The 8,448-nt window shown below is 47.2% G+C and overlaps 1 pseudogene; it reads right to left on the bottom strand.

The window, feature by feature from the left end:
* Nucleotides 1-282: 282 nt before the first annotated feature.
* Nucleotides 283-6,899, bottom strand: LOC138075536 (frizzled-3-like; annotated as a pseudogene).
* Nucleotides 6,900-8,448: the final 1,549 nt, after the last annotated feature.

Below are 8,448 nucleotides of genomic sequence, written 5' to 3'. Positions count from 1 at the left end.
GGTGGGCTACAGTCCACAGGGTTGCAAAGATTCAGACATGACTGAGCATGTACGCAGGCAATGCTTTTTAACCATATAAAACTCTGACTTCTTACAGAAAAAAATATATATATACAAGAATTCAAGAAGCTCAAAAGTCAACTAACAGTTACATAAATAAGTGCATCACCCACCGAACAAGGCAGCAAGTGTACAAAACCAGGACGGCCAGGGGGCTGGTACCTTCTCATCCAGGGCCTTGTGGTGCTCAAAGAGCAGTTTCAGCACCCTGAGCACCTCCACCTAACTGGTCATGCCGGCTGGGGACTGTGCCTGCCGCTTGCCCTCCGTCAACTGGAAGGATGGCTGGTACCGGGAAACCAGGTACTCCAGGTGGTCCAGCAGTAGCTGCAGGGCGGGGCCAAAGGAGCACCTTCAACCTCATGCTCAAATTCAGGCCCGATAACCTCTCTCAGCCTCACGCTATAGCCAGAAACATGCTAAGGCACATCAGAATCCCGCCAGTTCAGTCGAAATTTAGAGTGGACTTCCCCAGGGGCCCAGCAGTTAAGACTCCACACTTCTGCAGGGGTCATGGGTTTTAATCCCTGGTTGGGGAACTAAGATCCCACACAAAGTGTAGTGTGGACAAAAATCTAAGTTAAGAGCACTCCCCCCTCAAATGTACTAAAATTACATTAAGTCTCATCATAAATTTGAAACAAGGTACGAAAACCCCAAACTCATCCACCCAGGTCTGCTCAGTGGGAAGATGTGAAAAATGACTTGAAAATCAGACAGAGGTTAAGGACAGCAACACGGAGGCTAGCGGTGACCCATGCAGGGCAAATGTCAACACGTGAGAATCCCCATTCTGACCCTGGTGTTGTTGCTTTCAGCCTTGAGCACTGATATTTCTTCTTCTCGTCTCCGAAGTTGCTCCCTAAGTAGTTGTATATTCTTCTTCTCCTAAAAAACAAAGAAATGAGAAACTAAATGCAAACATAAATTAAAAAGACAGCAAGACTGTGAAGCCTGGCCCTGTCAAGTCTCTCCAGGGTCCACACAAAGGCTCTCCTAGCCCCTCCAGAGAAGAGGGGCTCCACTGACCCCAAGACCACACAGACCACTACAACTCAGACTGGCCTTCAGCCTCCCCCTCGACCTGGCAGGCACACGGTAGGGGAGAACCTGGAATCCAAGCCTGCCTTCTCAAGGCCCAGGACGTCTGAGAAGCTTTCCAAAAGATAAACCTAACAACAAAGTGGATAAAGAGATTCTTAAACGACACACAGACCAGTGACCTAGAGCCACTGGGGAGAGTGAAGAAAAAGGGAAGCCACCAGGCTTTGGAGTGTTCCTCTGGGAAAAAGGCAGATGGCACCCCAAGGCCATCTGTTAGCCTGACTCCACGGAAGCCACCCAGTCATTAAATCAACGGGTTAAAATGTAAAACTGATGTTATATGTATTTTGCCACAATTTGCGTGCACGCGGGGACGTCCACGTGGTGAACTTGCTCAAGCTGAACCACACGTTCCTCTATTTTTCTTTGCAAAAATTAAAAAATCCTGGGCTACGTATCCCCTACTACATACTGAGTGTTCAGCACCCAGAACAGTGCCCAGCACTTGTAAGAGGCATGTAGTAGACATGTGTAGCTATGAGGGTATATGTCATACACAGAAGCAGTAGGTACCCGTGATTAAAATACTGGACACACTGCTCTGTGCTTTGGAAGATGGGAGATGTTAAGGGGCTTAGCGTTTCTGCGTCAAGGACTGACTCAATAGCTCGATCCTCATGCCCCAGAGTCTCCTCCAGCCAGTGTATCCTTCCTTTGGAAGAAGGGAATCGTTAAGGGGCTTAGCGTTTCTGCGTCAAGGACTGACTCAATAGCTCAGTCCATGTGCCCCAGTGATTCCTCCAGCCAGTGTTTCCCTTCTTGTGGGGCCCCGGCCCACTCTCCACGCAGCACCTGCACAGCGTCTTACAGGGTAAACTGCTGGGGTCAATGCTGCGCACTAAGGCCAAAATGCCCAGGCTGACAGGGCCCACAGCCATGCTAATGAAATGAAACACAACCGCGACGCTTTGCCGGGTGAGGGCCAATCCGACGGGCCCAGGTGCGGGCTGCTCTCACCTCAGGCCACTCTCCTTCCAGGACTTGGGCGGAGGCCAAGTTCTTTCTTGTCTTGGCCTGTGCCTTGGGGTTGCAGCACTGGAATAACACCCACAGGTGGGCCCTTTGGCGACCCATCCTCGCGGATGGGGGCAGCCCCCCACTCGGGGGCAACCGTTGTTTCATGGTAGGATACCTCGGCTCCTGAGATAGCACCACAGATCTCACACTATGACCACCACTATTCACACTACGACCACCGCTCTCACACACACTGCTCTCACACACCACTCTCTCACACACCGCTCTCACACTAGGACCACTGCTCTCACACTAGGACCACCTGCACCGCTGTCTCAAGGAGAAATGGCACCAAGGCTCTGCCTCCAGCACGTCTCCCAGGAGCCCAGAACTGGAACCCGCTCAGTCACAAGGGGCTCCGTGGTAACAGGGGGGCTGGGCTCAGGGTAACCATCAAGGGTGCAGAGAGGGGGAGGGGCCGCCAGAAAGACGACAGGGGAGTGTGGGGTGCGGGAGAAGGAAGGCCGAGCCCACGGCTCAGACCCCCTGTAAAACATGACCTTGCAAGGTACTGGGTCACAGTCAAACTGACCAGTATAAACTGCTTCAGAAACCACCACCCCTGGGAATGAGCACGTCTTCTAAGTGGGCTTCTGCCCCCTCTAACCCCCAAACAACCCTCCAATGAGGCTACTGAAAGGCACCCCTGAAGTCAAGGGTGTCCCCAGATCCCACCCGGCTGAGGAGGACTCACCACGCTAGCTGCCCCTCACTCTCACCCTGAGCTCGGTCCTCCCTGTCAGACTCCCTCACTCGAGCTCAGCAAGGGCTTGACCAACCTCACTCCAGGCCCTTAAAATGAACCCACAGTGGTTCATTCAACCTGCTGTGAACTCACCCTCTAAACTTCCATCCTGGGCTGCCAGACAACTCTGCCCCATGGGGGTAGTGTGGTGGAGGTTCAAGGGTGTCCCTGCCTTGAGCCGCGACAGCCAGCACCTCCCAGACACCACTAGGTGGTGCCCCACCCTCTGCCCCTGAGTCTCCCACCCCTCTGCTGGCCCCACTCCCACCCTTGCAGCTCTCCACTCACCAGGGCACAGGCCCCACTACTCCTGGCTCAGCCCGGACCTCTGCTGTCACTTGAGGACCTCAAGTCCCCAGGGTGCTTGGGGTCCTATATCCACCCATCTCAGCAATTACACACTCTGGGAGAGACAGAGTGCAGTTTGGGGTCCCGCCCGCAGTTCACCCTGAACACGTTCTGTTTTTGGCTTTATCTAGTGGAGTTCTCTGAGATGTGTTTTTTAAACCTCAACTGTTGCTTTCAAAAAGACCATAAAGTCACTGTGCTCAACTTTAATATAAAATCTTCAGTTTCAACCTTAAAGTGAAACTGGAGGGAAGACTAAAAGCAGTCATTCTTTCAACTGAAAAAGAAAACCCACATGTCACCATGTCCCAGAACACAGGTCACGTCATCCCTCCCTCCTCAGCCTTCTCCACCACCAGCAGCCCGTCATCACAAGGCCTGCCCTGGGCCAGCAGGGGCAAGGGAAGAGGGCAGACCGGCTCCTCTGTCTCCAGGCCGCATGGGCCGCTTGCTCCACCTCCTTCCCAAGTTCACGTGGCACTGAAACAGCCTCGGCAAGCTGGGGGTTCTGATCAGAAACACAACCGTGGGTACCAAGCAAGGACCCCTGGTTCTTGTTTTCCCCGGTATCAAATAACCTTGATCAATACAATTACTGGGCCTGTTACATGTGGCTTCAGATGACAGAAGACCCCCAGCGTGTCCCCACTGCCAGTGACAGACGCAAACAGCTTGTAGCTCAGCCTACCAAGAGCTAGAAAAGCTAAATACAGTTTAAAAGAGGTCCTTAGGCAGCCACAATCCAAGATTTCAAACAAAAGGGAAGCCCAGTGAGGGAGCTAGAGACTGAGAGGGCCGCTCCTTCCCTCGGGGCATCTGAGCAAAGCCCACTCTGCGAAGAAAAGGCAGGGAAAAAGTCAAGCAGAGAGGGGGCTGGCTAACACAGCTCTGGAAGGTTCCTTGGGCTGGGGAGACAAAAATTCGAGCGCAGGCCTGATGAGTCAATCCGGATGTCAGAAAACGTACCCAACACTCTTCCCAAACCGGCTGAGCGCTGAGTATCAGTCCTAAGATAATATATATTTAGAATTGTAGAAACCTTACATGAAGAAGCACATGATGTAATTCAATCATCTCTTTCTCTCTCATTAGAGGCAAAATTTGATTACTTAGCTTCAGGCCTGAAAACTCATATTATATGAGTTCTTAGGAACCATCTATCAAGAAATGTAATAAAATTTCAATTATTCATTTTTTTCTGGTCTCTCAAATATAGGTTGGTGATTTAAAAGCCATTAGCAAATATTTATAATATTATAATATAATATATATATAATATAAATATATATATATAATATAAATAATAATGATATAATAATTAAAATGTAATTTTGTGTAGAATTATTGATACCACAAAATAAGAAGGAAATGGCATTTTCAGTCATCAAGTATTTACCAGAATTGACTATGTGCTAATCACACACTCCTTGTTTCCAGTGAAACTGGAACTTTTCTTAAAAATGTCTTTTCTTCTCAATCTACACATTCCCATCCTCAATGCCATCATCTGCTAACATATAGAACATGCTTTGAAAAAATATGAAAAAGATGTTCTTGCATTTAAAGACTTCACTGTCTACCAGGGGAAAGAGACAAGTAAACAGAAGTTATCTATAATGCATAAGTACTTTAATAAAGTGAGCAAGTCACTTAACATTTCTAAGCCTCAAATAAGATAGATGTTAAAGAACTCTAAATTACACAGGGAACTTGAATAAACCATTTCTAACAGCCATGAAATTAAAACATGCTTACTCCTTGGAAGATAAGTTATGACCAACCTAGATAGCATATTCAAAAGCAGAGACATTACTTTGCCGACTAAGGTCCGTCTAGTCAAGGCTATGGTTTTTCCTGTGGTCATGTATGGATATGAAAATTGGACTGTGAAGAAGGCTGAGCGCCAAAGAATTGATGCGTTTGCACTGTGGTGTTGGAGAAGACTCTTGAGAGTCCCTTGGACTGCAAGGAGATGCTACCAGTCCATTCTGAAGGAGATCAACCCTGGGATTTCTTTGGAAGGAATGATGCTAAAGCTGAAACTCCAGTACTTTGGCCACCTCATGCGAAGAGTTGACTCATTGGAAAAGACTCTGATGCTGGGAGGGATCAGGGGCAGGAGGAGAAGGGGACGACCGAGGATGAGATGGCTGGATGGCATCACGGACCTGATGGGCGTGAGTCTGAGTGAACTCCAGGAGATGGTGATGAACAGGGAGGCCCGGCGTGCTGCGATTCATGGGGTCGCAAACAGTCGGACACGACTGAGCGACTGAACTGAACTGAATTGAACTGAAGGTCCTCTCTAGATCTAAAATTCTATGATTATCTGATCTCTTTATATTAAAAGGTAAGTCACAAAAGATTCAGTATGCAAAAAAGAAAAACTAAGACCAACTAAGAGATGAAACTGTACAAATGCATTCTAATGTTTTTTCAAAACTGTTAAAACTCCCATTCTAAGTATCAGTAAAATTTCCACAGACACTGTCTTTTAATCAACATCTTCCCCTCAAACCTGCAGACTTCTAAGTAATCAACAAGCAACTATTTTGTGGTAACAGAAGTAAACTGCTTAAAAGCCCATGGCTTGGACTCAGAAAAGTGATCTTTTAGAAGTAAGATGTTAATAGAAACGTGTGCATGACATTCTTACTACAATAAATTTGTTCATTAACTTCACTTCAAAAATTTAATGTTCAGGTTTTACATGAAGAGTTAAAAAAAGAAAAACAGCTAAGATTAGCTCTTTTCACTGTTAAATGGTTTGAAATTTAGAACAAGGTTTCCCTTACCTGATATGGACATGGAATGTGATATTCTCTGCAGAGTTCTTGTATCCACGTTGTTTCCCAGATGCCGCAGTAAGCTTGCTCAAAAAGTAGCATCCAATTACAACCATGACTGTTATGAGATACAGAGTGCTGAAAACACCAATCCAGATCATAAACTCCACCAGTTTATACTGGTTCTCCTTTTCAAATGGAATCTCAACTCGCACTCTGTTTAGGGATATAATGCCAGCTAAAAGGAGTGAAACCCCAACTACCACACACAGGCAGAGGGGTGCAAGAACAAAATACCTCAAGGCATCAACATCGTAGAGGCCAACAAAACACATGCCACTGATACCGTCACCTTCAATTTTATTCATTGCTGAAAGGATGACGGTCAGCGTTCCAGGGTTGCCCCACGCTTCGGCATGAAACAGCAAGGCTTTCTTCTCAATAGCTTCACTACCCCACTTTGGCACAGCTGTCAAGAACCATGTGATGCTAAGAATCACCCACCAACGCTGCCAGCCATAGTGAAAAAAATAGAGTATCATGGAAAGCATGATACCGGCTTTGTTCTGAGATCCTTGGGTCACTGTGGAAGCCTTATACTGTGCAGGGCTGGATGCACTGCAGGCGACTCGGTCCTCAAGCAAAAACCCAATAAAGAAAATTAATGACACCATCATGTAGCAGACGGCATACATTATAATGGGTCTTTCAGGATAACGGAATTTTATCACATCAATCAAAAAAGTTTAAAAAGTAAACAACGTGGCAGAGAGGCAAATGCCTGAAATCAATCCTATGAAATACCGAGCAAATGAAAGCTCTCCTCTCCTAAAGTACATCTTTGGACAAGGAGGTGAACAATCACGCACGTGCAAAAAGGAACAGCCAAGATCAGGATCGATTTTCAACTCTCGGGGACACCAAAAGCCACAGTCCCTCTGCACTGTGGGAGGATCAGTAGGATCAATGGGATCAGTAGGATCGCCAGCTAAATTCAGGTCCACCAGCCGAGGAGACGGCTCACCACAATCTGGGAACCTAAAAACACAAGACAGGAATCATTTACTCATTGGGAACTGAATGATTTGGATTTCCACATTTAGCAGTTGTGGCTTATTTATGCTTATGTCCTTGGAGAAGATTACCATATGTTGAAGAAATCATGCAAATATCTTACTTGTGGGTCATACAATGAGATATTCCACAGTTGGCAAAAAAAAAAAAAAAAACGAAGAATGTATACTTAATTTTGTTTTGGCTTCAAAAATATCACTCTTTATTAAAACAGGCATAGCCATGAATAAATAGTGTAATTAATGCTATTTATTTAGGACACACAGTTTACAGGAAGATTTCAAACTATAAATAAGTATATATAAAGTAAGCATACATAAATAAAAAGCTCCAGTAGAATAGTAGCTAAAAGTTTTTTTTTAACGTTTAATTATAAGATAGTCCTCAATTTACCCTAGACTCAAATAGAACTTTCTTAAAAATAAGAGGTAAAAATCTTCCCTAGAACAACATGGTGGAGGAATCGGTGGACGTGGGGTACATCTCTGTCCAAGGACACATCAGGAATACACCCTCAGAGACAGAAGTGCATGCAGAACACCAGCTAACAGGGGGCAAGAGGACCTGACCAGTGGAAAAGAAGATAGAGAACCACGCAAAGCTTGGTATGACGAAGGAACTACGGGAAAAACAGGAATGTCAGAAGGACTGGACCTGCCCTCAGCGGGTGGGGGAACTGAGGCAGGGGTCCAATCCCCGCATGGGGCAACTGTCTCAGTCAGAGGAGAAACACTTAAGGCTGAGAGTGAAACAGCCGATCTGTGGCAGCCTAAATGGAATGAGACTCAGACAGTCCTTGCCGCAGCCATACACACCCCGGACAGGGACACTGGTCCCCTGGAAGGTGCAGCAGCCGGGAGCTGGAGTTTAGGGATTGTGGGGCAGTCCCAGGGCGAGGGCTGCTGTTGACTGTGGAGAGATGGACTGAGGGGATGTGAGGGAGAAGAGACGGACTTAGGGGATATGAGGGAGGAAAGCCAGGCAGCCACGGAAGCCAGGTGATACTGCTGAGTCATGGGTAGGGGATGGAGCCATCACCATAGCCTCTCTCTCCCCACACGCCAGCATCGGCAGCTGAACAATAGAGAGAGGCTGGCCCATCAAACGCCTGACACATGGCACTACAGAGCAGGACCCAAACAAAGTGCCACTTTAAGTGCCAGGGGCGCCAACCTACAGACTAGGATCCCAGCCAGGAGGGCCCCTCTATGTGCCTGACACACCCAACAACAGAGAAGGACCCCAGGCAAGGTAGCCAGCCCTCTAAGTGCCTGAACAAGTGGAGCTACAGACATGCCTTTTGATCACCAGCTA

Source organism: Capricornis sumatraensis, chromosome 3 (assembly GCF_032405125.1).
Source record: "Capricornis sumatraensis isolate serow.1 chromosome 3, serow.2, whole genome shotgun sequence".
NCBI classification, from domain to species: domain Eukaryota; kingdom Metazoa; phylum Chordata; class Mammalia; order Artiodactyla; family Bovidae; genus Capricornis; species Capricornis sumatraensis.
This window is presented reverse-complemented; position numbering and strand designations above follow the sequence as displayed.